Source organism: Choloepus didactylus, chromosome 14 (genome assembly GCF_015220235.1).
Source record: "Choloepus didactylus isolate mChoDid1 chromosome 14, mChoDid1.pri, whole genome shotgun sequence".
In the NCBI taxonomy this organism is placed as follows: domain Eukaryota; kingdom Metazoa; phylum Chordata; class Mammalia; order Pilosa; family Megalonychidae; genus Choloepus; species Choloepus didactylus.
In genome coordinates this window covers 8135606-8157630 of record NC_051320.1, presented here as the reverse complement: position 1 = coordinate 8157630, position 22025 = coordinate 8135606, and the positions used below count along the sequence as shown (strand labels likewise).

General features: G+C 36.3%; 1 pseudogene; it reads right to left on the bottom strand.

Annotated features, from left to right (window-relative positions):
- Nucleotides 1-18473: 18473 nt before the first annotated feature.
- On the bottom strand, nucleotides 18474-19824 carry LOC119509483 (annotated as a pseudogene).
- Nucleotides 19825-22025: the final 2201 nt, after the last annotated feature.

The window sequence follows — 22025 nt, the reverse complement described above, 5'->3', positions numbered from 1 at the left end:
TCTATGCCACCATCTTAGTTCCTCCTCCTGCCCATTTTTTAATTGGGTTGTTTGTCTTTCTGTTGTTGAGTTGTAGGATCCCTTAATATATTCAGAATATTAAACCCTTATGTGATACATGGTTTCCAAATATTGTCTCCCATTGCATAAGCTGCCTTTTTACTTCTCTGACAAAGTCCTTTGATGTACAAAACTGTTTAATTTTGAGGGGATCCCATTTGTCTATTTGTTCTTTGGTTGCTTGCACTTTGAGTGTAAGGTCTAGGAAACCACTTCCTGTCTCAAGATCTTTATGATATTGCCCTACATTTTCTTCTAAGAGTCTTATGTTCTTAGCTCTAATATTTAGGTCTTTGATCCATTTCAAGTTAGTTTTTGTATAAGGTATGATATAGGATTCCTCTTTCACTCTTTTGGAAATGGATATCCAGTTCTCCAAACACCATTTATTGAAGAGGCTGCCCTGTCTCAGTTGCTTTGACTTGACTGCCTTATTGAAGATCAATTGTCTGTAGATGAAATTGTCTATTTCCGAACACTCAATTCAATTCCATTGGTTGGTATTTCTATCCTTATGCCAGTACCATGCTGTTTTGACAACTGTAGCTTTGTAATATGTTTCAAAGGCCAGGTAGTGTAAGACCTCTCACTTTGTTCCTCTTAAGATAGTTTTGGCTATTCAGGGCATCTTGCCCTTCCAAAAAATTTTGTTTATTGTTTTTTTTCTCTATTTCTGTAAAGGAAGTTATTGGGATTTTAATTGGTATTGTATTGAATCTATAAATTAGGTTAGGTAGTACTGACATCTTAACTATATTTAGTTGTCCAAGCCATGAACATGTTATGTTCTTCCATTTTTTTCAGTCCTATTTGATTTCTTTTAGCAGTGTCTTACAGTTTTCTCTGCATAGGTCTTTTGTGGCCTTGGTTAAGTTTATTCCTAAATACTTGATTCTTTTGGTTGCTATTGTAAATGGAATTTTTTTCTTGATTTCCTCCTCTTCTTGCACATTGCTTGTGTATAGGAACACTACAGATTTTTGTGTATTGATCTTGTAGCCTGCCACTTTGCTGTATTCATAGATTTGTTCTAGTAGCTTTGCTGGGATTTTTCTGGATTTTCTACGTATAGAATCATGTCATCTGCAAACAGAGAAAGTTTTACTTCTTCCTCTCAAATTTGGATGACTTTTATTTCTTTTTATTGTCTAATTGCTCTATCTGGAACTTCCAGCACAATGTTGAATAACAATGGTGACAGTGGGCATCCCTGTCTTGTTCCTTATCTCAGAGGGAAAGCTTTCAGTCTTTCCCCACTGAGTGTGATGTTAACTATGAGTTTTTCATATATTCCCTTTATCATATTAAGAAAGTTCCCTTTTTTACTTATCTTTGGAAGTGTATTCATCAAGAAAGGATGTTGAATTTTGTCAAATGCCTTTTCTCTATTGTTCAAGATGATCAAGTGGTTCTTCTGCTTTAATTTATTGATGTGGCATGGTACCTTAATTAATTTTCTTGTGTTGAACTAGCTTTGCTTGCCTGGAATAAATCCCACCTGGTCATGGTGTATAATTCTTTTAATGTGCTGTTAGATTTGATTTTCTAGGTTTCTTTTTTTTTTTTGAGGATTTTTGCATCTATATTCATTAGAGAGATTTCTTTGTAATTTTCTTCTCTTGTAGTGTCTTTGTCTGGTTTTGGTTTTAGGGTGATGTTTGCTTTATAGACTGAGTTATGTAGCTTTCCCTCCTCTTCAATTTTTTTTTGAAGAGTTTGAGCAGGATTTCTAATTCTTCCTTGAATGCTTAGTAGAATTCACATGTGAAGCCATCTGCTCCTGGGCTTTTTGTGGGGGGGGGTCTTTTTGATTACTGACTCAATGTCTTTATTTGTGATTAGTTAGTTGAGGTCATCTATTTCTTCTCACATCAGTGTTGTTTGTTTATGCTTTTCTAGCAAGTTGTCCATTTCATCTAAGTTGTCTAGTTTGTTAGCATATAGTTGCTCATAGTATCTTCTCTTTATTTCCTTTATTTCTTCAGTGTCAATAGTTATGTCTCCTTTCCCATTTCTGATTGTATTTATTTGCATCCCCCCCTCTCTTTTTTTTTGTTAGCCTAGCTAGGGGTCCATCAATTTTGTTGATTTTCTCAAAGAACCAACTTCTGGTTTTATTGATTCTCTCTATTGTTTTCCTGTTCTCAATTTCATTTATTTCTGCCCTAATCTTTGTTGTTTCTTTCCTTCTGTTTTCTTTGGGGTTAGTTTGCTATTCTTTCCTTAGTTCCTCAAGGTGAACAGTTAATTCCTCAATTTTTGTTGTCTCTTCTCTTTTAATGTAAGTGTTCAGTGCAGTAAATTTCCCTCTCAGCACTGCCTTTGCTGCATTCTGTATGTTTGATATGTTGTGTTTTTACTGTCATTTGCCTCAAGATATTTACTAATTTCTCTTGCAATTTCTTTCTTTACTCACTTTTTTCTAAGACTGTGTTTTTTAGCTTCCATTTGTGAATTTTATGACCCTCTGCCTGTTATTTATTTTCAACTTCATTCCATTATGATTGAAGAAAGTGTTTTGTACAATATCAATATTTTTAAATTTGTTGATACTTGCTTTGTGACCTGACATGTGGTCTGTCCTAGAGAATGTTCCATGAGCACTTGAGAAAAAATATGTATCCTCCTGGTGTGGAGTGTAGTGTTCTATAAGTATCTGTCAAGTTTAGTTCATTTATTGTACAATTCAACATCTCTGTTTCCTTATTGATCCTCTGTCTAGATGTTCTATCCATTGAAGAGAGTGGTGTATTGAAGTCTCCAAGTATTATTGTAGAGGCATCTACTTCTCCTTTCAGTGTTGTCAGTTTTTGCCTCCTGTATTTTGAGACATTCTGGCTTGATGCATAAATATTTATGATTGCTATGTTTTCTTGATGAATTGACCCTTTTATTAATATATAGTGTCCTTCTTTGTCTCTTTTAATTGTTTTATTTTTTAAGTCTAATTTTTCTGGTGTTAATATAGCTACTCCTGCATTTTTCTGTTGTTGTTTGCATGAAATATCTTTTTCTCCCTTCTCTTCTCCTTCTGGGATGCCCATAACATGTATATTCATGCACTTCATGTTATCTTTCAGCTCCCAAAGACCCTGCTTGTATTTTTTCATTCTTTTCCCTGTCTGTTCTTTTGTGTTTATGAATTAAATGTCTTGTCTTCCAGTTCACTGATCCTTTCTTCTGCCTTTTCAAATCTACTGTTGTATCCCTCAATTTTGTTTTTCATTTCTTCTATTGTGCTTTTCATTCCCATAAGTTCTTCCATTTGTTTTTCAAAATTTTGAATTCTTCTTTATGGTATTCAGTGTCTTCTTCATATTTTTCATCTCTTTTGCCATATCTTCCTTCAGTTCATTGAATTGATTTCTGAATTAAGAGATTTGTTTGAACATCTTTAATTAGTTGTCTCAACTCCTGTATCTCAGTTGAACTATTAGTGTCTTCCTATGACTGGTCCATATTTTTGTGTTTCCTAGTATGGTTCATTATCTTGAGCTCTCTAGACATTTGACTTTATTAGTTTATTCTGGAGCTCATTTTCACTCTTTTACCATGGGTTTTCTTGTTGGTTGTCTTTGTTCTCTATCTTTTGGTGTTCAGTTCAGCTTATTCTAGACCTCTAACTTAGGTTCTATTTAGTTGATCAGAATTTTTCCCCCCTTGATTTTCTGTTTCTTGCCCTGCCTCTATGTAGCCTTTTTGTGTGAGGGTCTCCTCAGACACAGTCAACCCCTGTCAGGTTCTCCCAGTCCAGACAGACCCAGGTCTCAGGAGGAGGCTATGGAGTTTCCCTGAGAATGAGACCCTCCTGTGAGGTCATTAGACTGTGCTTTTCCTATTCTGTCCAGCATGTGGCACTTAGCCCACAGATCCCCCACCAGTGTAAAGAGGTGCAGTGCCTTTAGTTCTCCACAGACTCTGTCTCTCTCAGGGGCATGGCTGACTGAAGCTTGTTTATGATTTCCAGCCCTTGGAGTCTAAGCTACTTTGAGGGGAGCTGCCACTTGAGCTGGACCATTCCTCCTTTTCTTGGGGGAAGTTATGCCCTTCAGTGAATTGCCCCCCCCCCCAGGTTCATTGCTTTGTCTGTCAGACCTATCTCGGCTCCCCATTTCTCAGGTCCAGAGGCCAGTTGAAAATATCTGAAGCTTTCTGTAAAGATCCTTAGAATAGTTATCTTAAAAAAAAAGAGAGAGAAAAGAAAAAGAGAAAAAGAAAACTTTTTAAGGCCTTTCCTCCAGCCCCCAAGTTTTGTCAGTCTCAGTATACAGTATTTAAAGAAATGTACTTTTGGGTGTTATATCTTTCACCTGGATAGTCACTCTCCAACAGCTTTAATTCCACCCTTGCCAGGGTCCTATTGAAGTGTAAAAAGATAAGGAGTCAGAGAGCAAGAAAAGAAAAGGGACAAAATGTAGGAAAAAAATCAAGCCTTTTTGGAGCAACTGAATTTGTGCCCACTTCTATGCACCCCCTTTCCCAGAGCCCAGCCCTTCTTCAGCACCTGGAACACTCCCAACTCCAGAAGTTAATTAATTAATTTGTTAATTAATTTTTAAATTGAGGATGGGTTGAACCCCTCCTTCTTGCTCCCAGCTGATTGCTTTTTATTTTTCCCTCAGGGAGCCAGCTGTAAGATAATTCACCTGCTCTGGGTGAGGAGGGGTGCCACACAGGCTGGGGAAACTTACATGTTTCACTGTGATCTCAGCTGTTCCACCCATTCCACAGTAGTGTATGATGTGTGACTGGTCACTGTAGACCCTGAAAATGCTGTTTCATACATTTCCTGGCTAATTACCGGCTGCCCTAGAGGAGAGACTAAATTCCACACTTCACCACTCTGCCATCTTACCCTGTCCCAATTCCCTGAGTTTTGACAAATGTGAACAGTTTACTTTTGTTACAATTGATGAAAGATTTTTAAAAATAGTACTATTAACTATCATCTATAGTTTACATTAAGTGTATTTTTCCCATAAACCACCCTATTATTAACACATTATATTAATGTCATCTATTTGTTTTAATTTATTAAAGAACATTCTTAAACTTGTACTACTAACTATAGTCCATTCTCTGTAATAGAGTTCACTGTGTTATACAGTACTATATTTTATCTTTTTAATTTTTACTCTAGTAACATTAACATGTATGACCTAAAGTTTCCTGTTTTGAACATATTCACATATAAAATTCAGTGCTGTTAATTACACTTAAAATAATGTGCTACAATCACCACCATCCATTTGCAAACCTTTACAATCAACCTAGATAGAAATTCTGCACAAATTAAGCATCAGATCTCCAATCTCTACCCACAATTGATCCATGGTAAACTATAATCTAGATCCTAACTCTATGAATTTACTTATTATAATTAGTTCATATCAGTGAGATCATACAATATTTGTCCTTTTGTTTCTGCCTTATTTCACTCAGCATTACATCCTCAAGGTTCATCCATATTGTTAAATGCATCAGAATTTCATTCCATTTTATGGCTGAATAATGTTCCATTGTATACATCTCCCACATTTTATTAATCCATTCTTTGGTTGATGGACACTTTGGTTGCTTCCATCTTTTGGCAATTGTGAATTATGGTGCCATGAATATCAGTGTGCAAATATCTGTTCACATTCCAGTTTTCAATTCTTCTGGGTATATACCTAGTAGCAGGATTGCTGGGTCACAATTAGCCACTTAGCTTACTGTGGAACTGCCAATCTGTCTTCCACAGTGACTGCACCATTTTACATACCCATCAGCAATGAAAGAGTGCTCCTTTCTCTACATCTTCTCCAAAACTTGTGGTTTTCTGTTTTTTTTTTTTTTTTTAATAGCAACCATTCTAGTGGATGTGAAATGATACCCTTGTGGTTTTGATTCACATTTTCCTTATAGCTAGTGGTGTTGAGCATATTTTCATGTGCTTTTTAGCCATTTGTATTTCCTCTTTGGAGAAATGTCTATTCAAGTCTATTTCTTATTTTTTAATTGTGTTGTCTTTTTATTGTTTGGTTGTAGGATTTAAAACCCTTATTGGTTATATACTATTAAAATATTGAGTAGGATGTCTTTTCACTATGCAATATGTTTTAAAGTCAGGAAGTGTGAGTGCTCAATTTCACTCTTTTTCAATATATTTTTAGTTACTCAGGGTCCCTTATCCTTCCAAATAAATTTCATAGTTGGTTTTTCCAATTCTGCAAAGTAGGCTGTTGGAATTTTGATTGGGTCACATTGAAACTAAAAATCAATAGGGGTAGAATTGATACCTTAATGATATGTAGTCTTTCAACAAATGAACATGGAATAGCCTTCTATTTATTTACATCTTCTTTGACTTCTTTTAGCAATGCTTTGTACATTTCTGTGTACTAGTCTTTACATCCTTGGTTAAATTTATTCATAGATATTTGCTTCTTTTAGTTGTTATTGTAAATGGAAGTTTTTCTTAATTTCCCCCTCAGCTTGCTGATTACTAGTGTATAGAATCACTAAGATTTATGTGTGTTGATCTTATATTCTGCCACTTTGCTCTACTTGTTTATTAGCTCTAGTAGCTTTGTTGTAGATTTTTTCAGGACTTTCTCTATATATTATTATGTCTTCTGTAATTAATGAAAATTTCACTTCTTCCTTTCCAATTTAGATGGCACTTATTTCTTTTTATTGGCTAACTGCTCTAGCTAGAACTTGTAGTACAATGTTGAATAACAGTTGAGACAATGGTCATTTTCCAGTTGTCTTTTTCATTTCTTAGAGGGAAAGCTTTCAGTTTTTCACCATTGAATTTGAGTTTAGCTGTGGGTTTTTCATACATGCCCTTTATCATGTTGTGGAAGTTTCATTCTATTCCTATAGTTTGAAGTGTTTTTTTTTTCCTAAGAAAGGATGCTGTATTTTGTCAAATGCCTTTTCTGTATCAATGGAGGTGACCCTGGGTTTTTTCCCTCTGTTTTGTTAATGTGGTGGATTTCATTAATTTATTTTCTGATATTGAATCATCCTTGCATAACTGTGACAAAACCTACTTGGTTCTGGTGAATAATTCTTTTAATATGATTCGCAAGTATGTTGTTGAGGATTTTTGCATGTATACTCATAAGATAAATTGATCTGTAATTTTCTTTTCTTACAGTATGTTTACGTGGCTTTGGTCTTAGGTTGATGTTGGTCTCAGAATGAGTTAGTTATGTTCCCTCATGTTCAATGTTTTGGAAAAATTTGAGCAGGATTGGTATTAATTCTTATTGGAAGGATTGGTAGAATTCACCTGTGAACCCGCTTGGTCCTGTGCTTTGCTTTTGGGAAGTTTTTGACGGCAGATTCAGTATCTTTACTTTAATTGGTCTGTTGAGGTTTTCCTTTTCTTCTAAAGTCTGTGCAGGTTACTCATGTGTTTCTAGCAATGTGTCCATTTTATTTAAGTTGTTTAGTATGTTGGCATATGACTGTTTAAAGTATCCTCTTAAGATCCTTTTTGTTTTTGTGGGGTCAGTATTAAAATGCCCCCTTTCATTTCTGATTTTATTTATTTGTGTCTTCTTTCTTTTTTCTTTGTCAGTCTACTTAACAGTTCAATTTTATTGTTTTTTTCCCAAGAACAAACTTTTAGCTTTGTTCTTTCTCTTTATTGTTTTTTGTCTCAATTTTGTTTATTTCTGCTTGCTCTCATCTGTGTTTTCTTTCCTTCTGCTTGCTTTGGGCTTAGTTTTCTGTTCTTTCTCTTGTTCCTTCAGGTGTGCAGTTAGGACTTTGATTTTAGCTCTTTCTTCCTTTTTAACATAAGCATTTAGGGCTATGAATTTCGTTATCAGCACTGCCTTCACTGCATACCATACATTTTGATATAGTGTGTTCTTGTTTTCAATCATCTCAAGATATTCACTGATTTCCCTTACAATTTCTTCTTTGACTCATTGATTGTTTAAGGAGTGTTATTTAATTTCTATATATCTGTGGATTTTCCAGTTCTTCTGCTGTTATAGATTTCCAGTTTCATTCCATTATAGTCAGAGAGTAGGCTTTATATAATTTCAATCTTTTAAAATTTATTGAGATTTGTTTTGTGACCCAACATATGGTCTATCCTGCAGAATGATCCATGTGCACTTGAGAAAAATGCATATCTTGTTGTTTTGAGATGAAATTTTCTCTATATGTCTGTTAGGTCAAGTTCGTTTATCATATTTTTCAAGTTCTCTGTTTCCTTATTGATCTTCTGTCTAGATTTACTATCTATTTGTGAGAGTTGTGTGATAATATGTTCAACTATTACTGTAATGATGTCTATTTCTCCCTTCAGATTTGCCATTGTTTGCCTCATGTATTTTGGGCACCCTTGTTAGGTGCATAAATATTTATGATTGTTATTCCTTTTATGTGGATTGCCCTTTTATTAATACATAGTGTCTTTCTTTGTCTCTTTTAACAGCTTTTGACTTATAGTCTATTTTGTCTGATATTAATAGAGCTATCCCCACTCTTTTGGTTACTATTTGCATGAAATATCTGTTTCCATTTTTTCATGTTCAACCAATTTGTATTTTTATGTCTAAGATAAGTTTCTATTTGGACCATGCTGTTTTATGCATTCTGCCAAACTGTGTCTATTGATTGGGGAGTTTAATCCATTAATATTTGGTGTCATTACTGTATAGGCAGTACTTTCAGCCAGTTTGTCCTTTGGTTTTTATATGTCATATTTAAAAAAACCTTTTTTACTTTATTGCAACTTCTTTTTCTGTCTAGTTGATCTTTTGTGATGTATGCAACTGAAAACTTCTGAATTTCCATTTCTGTAAATTTTAAAAAATACTTTCTTTGTGGTTACCCTGAAGTTTATATTGCAAAACCTACATCTATTTCCTACCAAGTGGAAAAGATACCAACTTAGCCTCAATAGCATATACATTCTCTGAATCTTCATTTCTTCACATTACTCCAAGTTACTCTCTCTTGTCTTTTTCCTTTCAACCTGCAGAACTCCCCTTAATAATTCTTGTAAGGCAAGCCTTTTGTTTATGACGTCTGTTTCTGTTTATCCATGAAAATATTTTAAACTACCCCTCATTTTTGAAGGACCGTTTTGCCAGATAAAGAATTGGCTGGCAGTTTTTCTCTTTCAGTACCTTAAATATATCACACCATTGCCTTCTCCCCTCTGTTGTTTCGGATGAGAAATTGACACAAACTTACTGAAGATCCCTTGTGTGTGATACATCGCTTTTCTCTTGCTGCTTTCAAGATTTTCTCTTTATCCTTGGCATTTGACATCCTGATTAGTATGTGTCTTGAAGTAGTCTATTAGGATTACTCTGTTGGGAGTATGTTGCCCTTTTTTGTATGCTGTATTTATGTCTTTCATAAGAATTGGGAAACTTTTGACCATTTTTCCACAAATATTCCTTCTGCCCATCTTCCCTTTGCTTCTCCTTTTGGGATACCCATGATGTGTATGTTTGTATGCTTCATGCTGTTTCTCAAATCCCTGATGCCGTGCTCAATATTTTTTTTCTATTTTATTCTCTGTTTGTTCTTCTGAGTGTATGATCTCAATTGTCTTGTATAGTAGTTGCTGATTCTTTCTTCCGCTTGTTCAAATCTGCTGTTTATGACTCATGTTCAAATCTTTTATTGTGTCTTTCATTCTCATAGTTCCTGTTATGTTTCTTGACATACTTCCCTATTCTTTATGCTCACTTCTTAACATCCTTTATCTCTTTGGCAATGTTTTCCTTCATCTCCTTGAATAGATTCAAATTTGTTTGGACATCTTTGATTAGTTGTTCTAAATTCTGTGTCTCCTCTGAAGATTTAATTTGTTCCCTTGACTGGAAAATATCTTTCATTCCTTAATATGACTTGTAGTTTTTTTACCGATGTCTAGGCATCTGATTATCCTGATGAATTATTTCTGAAATCTGTTCTCCCTCTTATCTAGGGTTTTATTGTTGATTGCTTTGTGTCAAGGCTGTTTGATGCTTGGTCCAACTTATTCTGGACATTTAGAACAGCCCACATTTAACCAATCAGTTTTCCTCAGCTCTTCTTCATCTGATTCTTGCCTTGGAAATGCCCCTGTGCCAGTTAGAATGCATTGTGTCCCCCAAATGCCATTATCTTTGATGTAGTCTTGTGGGACAGACATTTTGGTGCTGATTAGATTTGCTTGGAGTGAGCCCCACCCAGCTGTGGGTGATGACTCTGATGAGATATTCCCACGGAGGCAATGCCCCCCCCATTCAGGGTGGGACTTGATCAGTGGAGCCATATAAATGAGCTGACTCAAAGAGAAGGAACTGAGTGCAGCTGTGAGTAACGTTTTGAAGAGGTGCAAGCTTGCTAGAGAGGAACATCCTGGGAGAAAGCCATTTTGAAACCAGAACTTTGGAGCAGACACCAGCCACGTGCCTTCCCAGCTAACAGAGGTTTTCCAGATGCCATTGACCATCCTCCAGTGAAGGTACCTGATTACTGATGCATTACGTTGGACACTTTATGGACTTAAGACTGTAACTGTATAGCCAAATAAACCCCCTTTTTATAAAAGCCAATCCATCTCTGGTGTTTTGCATTCTGGCAGCATTAGCAAACTAGAACAGCCCCCATCTGCCAAGAACCTCCCAGGAAGTTGGGCAGAATCCAGGGAAGTGTTTTTCTCTGGGATAAGCGTAGAGCAGGGTTGATGCAAATAGGTTATGAACAAGCAGGAAAATGGCCAGTTTAGCCAGTGATTGTAGCAATACCAAAAAGAACTACATTTAAGCAGAACAGAGCCTGGGCAGTAACCTAAATATACACATGTTACAAATCATAGGACCCAGGATCATGACTTACTGGCACCCCCTGCAGTCATACATATATTTTTTAATCACACCATTCTTTTTGTTTGTTGGTTTGCATTTTTTTTAATTTTCATTTTCAATTCAGTTTTATTGGGATATAGTCACATACCCTACAATCATACACAGTGCACAATCATTTGTTCACAGTACAATTGTATAGTTGTGCATTCATTCTCACAATCACTTTTTGAACATTTTCATTACTCTGAGAAAAATAAAAATTAGAATAAAAATAAAAATAAAGAACACACAAAATATATCCCATCTCCCCTCCACCTGTGATTCATTTAATTTTTTTTTAAATTTTCTACTCATCTGTCCATACACTGGATAAAGAAAGTGTTAGCCACAAGGCTTTCAAAATCACACAGTCACACAGTGTAATTTATATAGTTGTACACTCATCTTGAAGAATCAAGGCTACTGGCTTGCAGTTTCAAACTTTCAGGTATTTCCTTCTAGGTATTCTAATACACTAAAACCCAAAAAGGGATATCTATATAATGCATAAGAATAACCTTCAGAATGACCTCTTTAATCATTTTGAAATCTCACAGCCACTGAAACTTTGTTTCATTTCTCTTCCCCCTTTTGGTCAAGAAGGCTTTCTGAATCCTATGATGCCAGGTCCAGGCTCATCCCTGGGGGTCATGTCCCACATTGCTAGGGAGATTTATAACCCTGGGAGTCATGTCCCATGTAGGGGGGAGGGCAGTGAGTTTACCTGCTGAGTAGGCTTAGAGAGAGAGAGGACACATCTGAGCAACAAAAGAGGTTCTGTGGGGGAGAATCTTAGACACAATTATAAGTAGGCTTAGTCTCTTCTTTGCAGTAACAAGTTTCATAAGGGCAAGCCCCAAGATTGAGGGCTTGGCCTTCTAAATTGGTAGCCCCCAATTCTTGTGAGAATATCAGTAATTCTCCAGCTGGGGTAGTTTACTATTTCCACATTTTCCCCCAGTACCTCAGAGGTAACTACATATTAATTCTCTGCACTAACCTGTACAAACCAACCAGATCTCACTCTGTATTCAAAGTTCAAAGTAATTACGGTGTTTGACTAAACTGACCATACAAGTTACAGACAATGCATATTTTTCCCCAAATAAACATCTCTTTCTTTAGTCTCACTTAGAAGTTGAAGTTTTAAAACACAGTCAATATCATCTTTCACCCTTTAGTCTGATTCGCCTTAGTCCTAACTAGACCTGCTTCATTCATATCTCTAATTGAAATCTGAAGTCTTTTTCAGCTTTTTTTTAACAGTTCCTGTGTAGCATAATACTAACTTTCATAGCTGCAGAATTCTAACTCTGAGTCTCAGATGTCGCACAGATACCCAAAGTTCCAAAGACTGACCAAGTTATACACAAAGAGCTCAGCATCTCAGAATTTAGAGGTAACTGTAACAACTCAGGAACAGATGTGGCTACTGTAAGAGCATACAATCTAAGGACCTTTACAATAAGCCTTTCCCTGATGACCTGTTCTCTAGGATTCAATTCTCTGAATTTGCACAATATAGTTAGTCCATATTAATGAGGACTATGTTTGTTTTTTCATTTCCAACATATTTCACTCAAAGTGCTGTCCTCAAGATTGATTCTTCTATTTGCATGCCTCAAAAGCATTCCTCCTTGCAGCCCCTCTATTTTCTATGGTATGCAAACACTAGAGTCCACCATCCTGTTCAACAGTCAATGTATTCTTAGGCCACCTCCATTGCAAATCTCAATATTGCTACTGTAAATATCAGTGTGTGAATATCCATTCATATCCCTGCTCTCAGCTTTTCCAAGTGTATACCCAATAATAAGATTGCAGGAACTTATGGCAACCCTATACTTAGCTTCTTGTGGAGCCACTGCACCATCCTCCAGATGGGCTGCACTATTCTACTTCTCCACCAACAGTGAATAGGTACATCTCCCTCTCCATATTTTCTCCAGCACTTGAATACCTCTGTTTATTCTTTTTCCTGCAATTTTATAGAGATATATTCATGTACCATACAATCATCCACATAGTACAATGAATTATTCACACCATCATACAGTTGTACATTCATCAGCACAATCAGCCCTTGAACACAATCATTACTTCCCAAAAATATTAAAAACAAGAATAATAAAAAGATAAAAGAAAAATATAATATAATATAATAAAAAGGTCAGACAATACCACCACCAAGAATCCCATACCCCTCCCTTATATCCCCTCTTACAGACATTTAGTTTTGGTATATTGCCTTTGTTACAATTAATGGAAGCAGATTACAATGTTACTATCAACTATAGACTCCAGTTTGCATTGATTATATTTTTCCCCAATACCATCTGTTCCAGTTTGCTAATGCTGCTGGAATGCAAAACACCAGAAATGGATTGGCTTTTATAAAAGCGGGTTTATTTGGTTACACAGTTACAGTCTTAAGGCCATAAAATGTCCAAGGTAACACATCAACAATCGGGTACCTTCACTGGAGGATGGCCAATGGCATCTGGAAAACCTCTGTTAGCTGGGAAAGCACATGGCTGGTGTCTGCTCCAGAGTTCTGGTTTCAAAATGGCTTTTACCCAGGACATTCCTCCCTAGGCTTCAGCTCCTGAAAAATGTCACTCTTAGTTGCTCTTGGGGGCATTGGTCCTCTCTTAGCTTCTCCAGAGCAAAAGTCTGCTTCCAATGGCCATCTCCAAAATATCTCTGTATGCTGAAACTCCTCTCACACTCCTGTGCATTCTTCAAGGTGACACTCTTGGCTATAGCAAGCTTGCTCCCTATGTATGAGCTTATATAGTGCTCCAGCAAACCAATCAAGGCCCACACCAAATGGATGGGGCCACACCCCATGGAAATTATCCAGAGTATAACCCACAGTTGGGTGGGGTACATCTCCATGGAAACAACTCAATCCAAGCATTCCAACTTAATCAACACTCTTTTGTCTGCCCCCACAAGACTGCATCAAAGAATATGGCCTTTTCTGGGGTCATAATAGGTACAAACTGGCACACAATCCCATTTTCAACATGTTGCAAAGTTGATGTTCATTTGTTTTCCCAGGAGTAAAATTAATTTTATATTTGTACAGTTAATCACCATCATAGACTACTCTAGTTTTCACTAAGTTATACAGTCCCAGTCTTTATCTTCTCTCCTTCCTTCTGGTGTCAGACATGCCCCTAGCCTTCCTCTTTCAACTGTACTCACAGTCTTGTTTCCTCAGTGTACTTAAAATATTGTGCTACCATCACACAATATTGTGTTTTCCATTTCTGGATCTATATAATCAATCCTGCTGAACATTCTGTACTCCTTCAGCATCAAATGCACAATCTCTACCCTCTTTCTATCTCCTGATTAACTGTGTTCTCAGATTTAACTCCCAAAGTTTGCTCATTAATGTTAGTTCATATTAGTGAGACCACGCAGTTTTGGTCCTTTTGTTTCTGGCTACTTTTGCAGAACATAACATCCTTAAGATTCATTCATGTTGTTACGTACTCTGTGATTTTATTCCGTCTTAAAGCTGCATAATATTTCATCATATATATATACCACAATTTGTTTATCCACTCATCTGTTGATGGACATTTAGGCTGTTTCTGTCCCTTGATAATCATGAATAATGTTGTTATAAACATTGGTTTACTAATATCCATTCATGTCTTAGCTTTCAATTCTTCTAAGTGTATACCTCGTAATGGAATTCTGGATCATATGCCAATTCTATACTTAGCTTTCAAAGGAATTGCCACACTGCCTTCCAGAGTGGCTGCACCATTCTACATTCCCACCAAGAGTAGATAAGTGCCTCTTTCTCCATATCCTCTCCAACACTTGCAATTTTTTTTTTTTTTTTGATTATGGTCATTCTAGTAGGTATGAGATGATATCTCATTGTGGTTTTGATTTGCACTTCCCTAATAGCCAGTGAAGTTGAGAATCTTTTCATGTTTTTGAGCCATTTTATTTCCTCTTCAGCAAAGTATCTGTCCATGTCTTTTGTCCATCTTTTAATTGGGTTATTTGACTTTTTGTTTTTGAGATGTAGGATCTCTTTATATATTCTGGATATTAAACCCGTATCTGATATGTGGTTTCCAAATACTGTCTCCATTGCATAGGCTGCCTCTTTACTTTTCTGACAAATTCCTGTGGTGTACAAAAGTGTTCAATTTTGAGGAGATCACATTTATCTTTTTCTTATTCCATTGGGTGTAAAGTCTAGGAACCCACATCCCATCACAAGATTTTTAAGATACTTCCCTACATTTTCTTCTAATAGTTTTATGGTCTTAGCTCTAATGTTTAGGTCTTTGATCCATTTCACATTAATTTTTGTATAAAGTGTGAGACAGGAGTTATCTTTCATTCTTTTGTATATAGATATCCAGTTCTTCAAACACCATTTATTGAAGAAGATGCTCTGTCCCAGTTGAGTTGTCTTGACTGCCTTATCAAAGATCTATCATCTGTAGCTGAGAGGGTCTATTTCTGAACACTTAATTCAATTCCATTGGTCAGTACGTCTATCTTTATGCCAATACCATGCTGCTTTGACCCCTGTAGCTTTATAATATGTTTCAAAGCCAGGTAGTGTGAGACCTCCCACTTTGTTCCTTTTTCTTAAGGTATTTTGGCAATTTGGTGCACCCTGCCCTTCCAAATAAATTTAGTTATTTGTTTTTCTCTTTCTGCAACATAAGTTGTGTTTTAATTTGTGTTGCATTGAATCTATAATCTATAATTAGCTTAGGTAGAATTGACATCTTAACTATATTTAGTCTTCCAATCCATGGACATGGTATGTCTTTCCATTTTTTACATCCTGTTTGATATCTTTTAGCACCTTTTTGTAGTTTTCTTTATATAGGTCTTTTGTGGCCTTGGTTAAGTTTATCTCTAAATAGTTGATTCTTTTGTTTGCTATTTTAAATGGATTTTTTATTGATTTCCTCCTCTTGTTGCACATTACTTGTGTATAGGAACACTACTGATTTTTGCATGTTGATCTTATACCCTGCCACTACGCTGAATTCATTTATTAGCTCTGGTAGATTTGCTGCAGATTTTTCAGGATTTTATACATATAGGATCATGTCATCTGCAAAATGTAAAATTTGTACTTCTTCGTCTCCAATTTGGATGCCTTTTATTTCTTTTTCTTGCCTAATTGCTCTAACTAGAACTTCCAGCAAAATGTTGAACAACAGTGGTGACAGTGGGCATCCTAATCTTGCTCCTGATCTCAGAGGGAAAGCTTTCAGTCTTTCCCCATTGAGTATGATGTTAGCTGTGAGCTTTTCATATGTTCCCTTTATCATATTGAGAAAAGTCCCTTCTATCCTCATGTTTTGGAGTGTTTTCATCAAGAAAGTGTGTTGATTTTTATCAAATGCTTTTTCTACATAGATTGAGATGATCAATGTTTTTTCCATTTTGATTTATTGATGTGGTATATTACTTTAATTGATTTTCTTGTGTTGAACTAGTATTGTATACCTGTAGTAAATCCCACTTAGTCATGGTGTATAATTCTTTTCATGTGCTAATAGATTCAATTTGCAAGTATTTTGTTTGAACATTTTTGCATCTATATTCATTAAAGAGACTGGCCTATAATTTTCTTTTTTGTGGTATCATTGTCTGGCTTTGGTATTAGGGTGATATTGTCTTCATTGGATGAGTTAGATAGCTTTCCTTCCTCTTCAATTTTTTTGAAGAGATTGAGCAAGATTGGTACTAATTTTTTGTTGAATGCTTTGTAGAATTCATATGTGAAACAATCTTTTCCTGGGTTTTTCTTTTCTGGGAGATTTTGATGACTGATTCAATCTTTTTACTTGTGATTGGTTTGTTGAAGTCTTCTATTTCTTCTTGAGTCAATGTTGTTTGTTCATGTTTTCTTCTAGGAATTTATGCATTTTGTCTAAGGTGTCTAGTTTATTTGCATATAGTTGCTTGTAGTATCCTCTCATTATCTCCATTATTTCTTCAGGGTCAGAAGTTATATCCCTTTTCCCATTTCTGATTTTTTTTTCATGTGTATCCTCTCTCCTCTCCTCTCCTCTCCACTCTTTCTCTCTCTCGTTAGCTTAGGTAAGCATCTATCAAATTTTATTGACTTTCTTAAAGAATCACCTTTTGGTTTTGTTGATTCTCTCTATTGTTTTCATGTTCTCAATTTCATTTATTTCTGCTCCAACCTCTGTTATTTCTTTTCTTCTCTTTGCTTTGGGGTTGGTTTGTTATTCTCTCTCTAATTCCTCCAGGTGAATAATTAATTCATCAAATTTTACTTTTTCTTCTCTTTTAATATAGGCACTTAGGGCAATAAATTTCCCTCTCAGCACTACCTTTGCTACATCCCAAAAGTTTTGATGTGTTTTCTTTTCATTTTCATTTTCATTTTCATTTTCCCCAGATATTTACTAATTTCTCTTGAGTGTCTTCCTTTACTCACTGGTTGCTCAAGAATGTGTTATTTAGCCTCCACATATTTGTGAATTTCCAACCTTCTGCCTGCTATTGATTCCCAACTTCATTCCATTATGATCTGAGAAAGTGTTTTGTAAAATATACATATTTTTAAATTTATTGAGACTTGCTTTGTGACCCAACATGTGGTCTGTCCTAGATAATGATCCATGAGCACTTGAGAAAAATGTGTATCCTGCTGTTGTGGGGTATGTATTGTTCTATACATTTTTGTCATGTCTAGTTCATTTATCATACAATTCACCATCTCTGTTTCCTTTTTTGGTCCTCTGTCTAAATGTTTTATCCATTGATGAGACCATTGTTTTGAAGTCTCCAACTATTTTTGTACAGTGTCTACTTCTTCCTTTGGTGTTGTCAGTGTTTGCCTCATGTATTTTGAGGGCACTTTGGCCTGGTCCATAAGTATTTATGATTGTTATGTCTTATTAATGAATTGACCATTTTATTAATATATAGTGTCCTTGTTTGTCTCTTTTAATTGTTTTTCATTTTAAGTCTAATTTGTCCAATATTAATTCCACTAACCTGGCTCTTTTCTGCTTTTTCATTAGCATGAAATATCTTTTTCCAACCTTTCACTTTCAACCTATTTTTTCCTTCTGTCTAAATTGGGTATCTTGTAGACAACAAATAGATGGGTCTTGTTTTTAAATCCATTGTGCCAGTCTGTGTCTTTTTATTGGGGAATTTAATCCATTAACATTTAGTGTTATAACTGTAGTAACTGCAGTACTTTCTTCTCCCATTTTATCTTTTGGATTTTATATGTCATATCTTATTTTTTTTCCTCTCTCTCCTTTTACCCTTCCTGATGGTTTTCATTTCTACCCTCTACTCCTGTCTTTTCTTATCAGCCCGTAGCACTCCATTTAGTATTTCCTGCAGAGCAGGTCTATTATTCACAAACTCTCTCAGTGTCTGTTTTTCTGAAAGTATTTTAATCTCTCCCTCTTTTTAAAAAATATTCATTAAACAGATTTTATTGGAGCAAGGTAATAAAAATCATTTTGCAAATATAATGATTCTCATAATTATGGAGGAAAATATGATACACTATAAATTGCAAGTGACTCCAACATCTTCATGGTGTGAACAGATTCTCACACCCCTTTCATTGATTTTACACTCTTCTATAGATGATTCTCTCCCAAAACAAAATTCTCCATTCAGCCATATTGGACCAGTATCTTGTCCAAAATAAGCTTGCTTATAGACAATTCAAATGCCTTGGTATCCCAAACTCCTACAGATCACCTGTCCACCATGCACTACCCAGTGGTCATCACAAATTGTGCCCCACTGACCTTCATGGAAGGCCTCCACTCTGCCCTCATGGGGTCTGCCACCACCAACCAGCCAGACTGTCCTAGATGGAATTATTATGCTTCCACTCCCCTTTTCGCCCTTCTGGCCCTTTTGTCCAGGACTACCTGGCCTCCCCATCTTCCTTGTGAGTCCTGGGAATCCTCAACTTCCAGGAAAGCCAATTGCTTTCCAATCACCTTTAAGACCTAGAGGACATATTGGACCCAGAATGCCTTGTGGGCCACCTTCTCCAGTGGTACCTCTATCTCCTTTTTCATCTAGGGGGCGAGGAGGACCTTGAATTAAAGCATATTTCTTAGTATCATAGAATGTTCCAAGTCTAATTCTAAGATCATTAGTGATGTTATTCAACTCTTTCACTTCTATTTCCTGTTCCAAATGCACCTGTTCTTTCATAGACATAATGTTTGAAGCTATGTTATACACAGCACTCCCTTATTTTTCTGATCCCTTTTGTTGTTTAAATGTATTCTCTTGGGCTTTGCCACTCAGCATTTCTATATTGAGCTGCAAATCAAGCAAGGTGGCATTCAGTCTCATTAAGGACTTAGAGATTTCATCTACTGTTTCCATGTGCTTGGATTGAGGAAAATAAAGTACTTATTGGAGAAAAACCTCATTAAATCTTTGATCAATTGTCACACTGAAATTCTGGGAACTGCTCTGAATCTATGAGATTGGTTTCCATATTGGAAATATGCTGGATTCTCTTTTCCATGGTGTTCACACATTCCATAACAATTTCTCTAAATCTCTTCATCTTTGATGCCATTTCCTTTTCTGATGAATCTTTCAGATATATCAATTTCATTAACTGAACAAACTGAGTAATTCTTCATTTCCCACTTGAGGAACTGAGCTGCTATGATTCTGATAACAGGAATGAGAACTGCACACACCATGAGATTAAAGGCAATCAGTCCCACTGTGAAGGATTTCAGATTTTCTTGAAGGGCAGGGACAATTTTTTAGGATTTTGAAGAAGGAAAGTTGACATTGACTGAGCATCAAATTTCACAGATTCAGAACAGCTACCAGTCTCTCCCTGTTGTTCAGGAAATCTATTCCATGACTCCATGCTGAGGTTTGAGGCTAGAAGTCCAAAATCAAGATGTCATCCAAGCAATGCTTTCTCCAAAAGACTGAGGAGTTCTGGGGCTGGCTGCAAACAAACTTGGCTTTTTTGTCATACAGCAAGCAATGCACATGGTAGCTTATCATGGCTTCTCTCCTTCATTTTTTGAAGGATAGTGTTGCTGGATATAGAATTCTTGTTGGCAGTTTTTCTCTTTCAGTATGTTAGATATATCATACCACTGCCTTCTCGCCTCCAGGGTTTCTGCGGGGAAATCCATACATATTCTTATTAAGCTTCCCTTTTATGTGATGAATTGCTTTTCTCCTGCTGCTTTCAGAGTTCCCTCTTTGTCCTTGACATTGGACAATCTGATCAGTAAGTGTCTTGGATTAGGCCTATTTGGCTCTGTTCTCTTTGGGGTACACTCTGCTTCTTGCATCCGTAATTTTATGTCTTTCATATAAGTTGGAAAATTTTCAGTGATTATTTCTTCTATTATTCTTTCTGCCCCCTTTCCCTTCTCTTCTCCTTCTGGGAAATTGATAACATGTATATTTATGTGCCTCATGTTGTCATTCAGTTCCCTAAGACCCTGCTGTATTTTTCCATTCTTTTCCCCATCTGTTCTTTTGTGTGTATTTCACATACCCTATCTTCTAGTTCACTGATCCTTTCTTCTGCCTCTTCAAATCTGTTGTTCTATGTCTCCATTGTGTCTTTCATCTCTTCTATTGTGCCTTTCATTCTCATAAGTTCTACCATTTGTTTTTTCAAGCTTATGAATTCTTCTTTATAGTCATTCAGTGTCTTTATATCCATCATCTCTATTGCTATATTTTTCTTCTGTTCATTTATTTGATTTAGAAGATTTGTTTGAACATCTTTAATTAGTTGTTTCAACTCCTGTATCTCAGTTGAAGTGCTGTTTTGTTCTTTTGGCTGGTCCATATCTTCTTGCTTCTTAACATGACTTGTGATTTTTTGCTGTTGAGGCATCTGATTTTCTTGATTAGTTTATTCTGGATCTCATTTTTACTCTTTTACATAGGGGTTTCTGGTTGGTTGGCTTAGTTCTCTATCTGTTCTTTGGTGTTTAGTTCAACTTATTCTAGACCTCTAGCATAGCTTCTGTTTAGAATATCAGAATTTTTCACCTCTTGTTTTTCTGTTTCTTTTCTACCTATATGATTGACCCCAATCAGATTTAGTCCAGACAGGCCCATGTATCAGGAGGAGAGGGTAACCCATATAAAGTTTCCTTGAGAATGGGACCCTGCCAATTGTTAGACCCTCCTGTGAAGCCTCTAGACTCTTTGCTTGTCTTATCATGTTAAGCAGGTGGTGCTTGTCAACCTGCAACTCCTAAATGGTGTAAAGAGATGCAGTACCTCTAATTGTCAGCAGCCCCTGTCCTGAGCAGGGGCATGGCTCACTCAATCTGTTTCTGTTTTCCAGACCCTGGTGTCTGAGTTCTCTGAAGGAAGGCCACCACTTAAGCTGGGCCCTGCCCCTCTTTTCTTGGGGAAGTTATGCCCTTTAGGGAATTATCTCCCCCACCAGGTCATTGTTTTGTCTCTCAGACCTATCTTAGCCCCACCCTTGCCTGGGTTCAATTGGCAATTTAAAATATCTGAGGCTTTCTCTAGTGAACTATTTAGAATAGTTTTTATAAAAGAAAAAAAGGAAAAAAAAATCCCTTTTCAGAGACTTTCCCCAGACCCTAAGTTTTACCAGTCAAGAGCTAGAGCTGGTACACAGGTCCATGCACCCCTCTTCTTGGGGCACATCCCCTTTCCAGGGCTCTGAGTTTGGCTGACTCCAAAAGCCTCTGTCTTTATTCTTTTTTATTTTATTTAATTTCATTTTTTCTGTCAGCCCCACTTCCTCTCTGCTAGGATTAAAGCCATAGTCTTAGTTTTGCCTAGCTGCTTTTCCTTCCACCCTGTATAGGCTATTTAAATATATGCCCTTTAGGGAATTATCTCCTTCACCTGATTAGTTACTCTCAGACAACTTTCATTCCACCCCTGCCCAGAGTGGTGTTGAAACCTGAGAGTTCTTGCAACTCTAATGAGCTATTGAAAAGGAAAAAAAAAAAAATAGTAAAGAAATGGAGAGAAAGAAAAGAAAGAAAAAAACCCCTTTCAGAGCTGATCCCCAGCTCCCTGTGTTTGCCAATCAAGAGGTGGTGTTGGTATCTG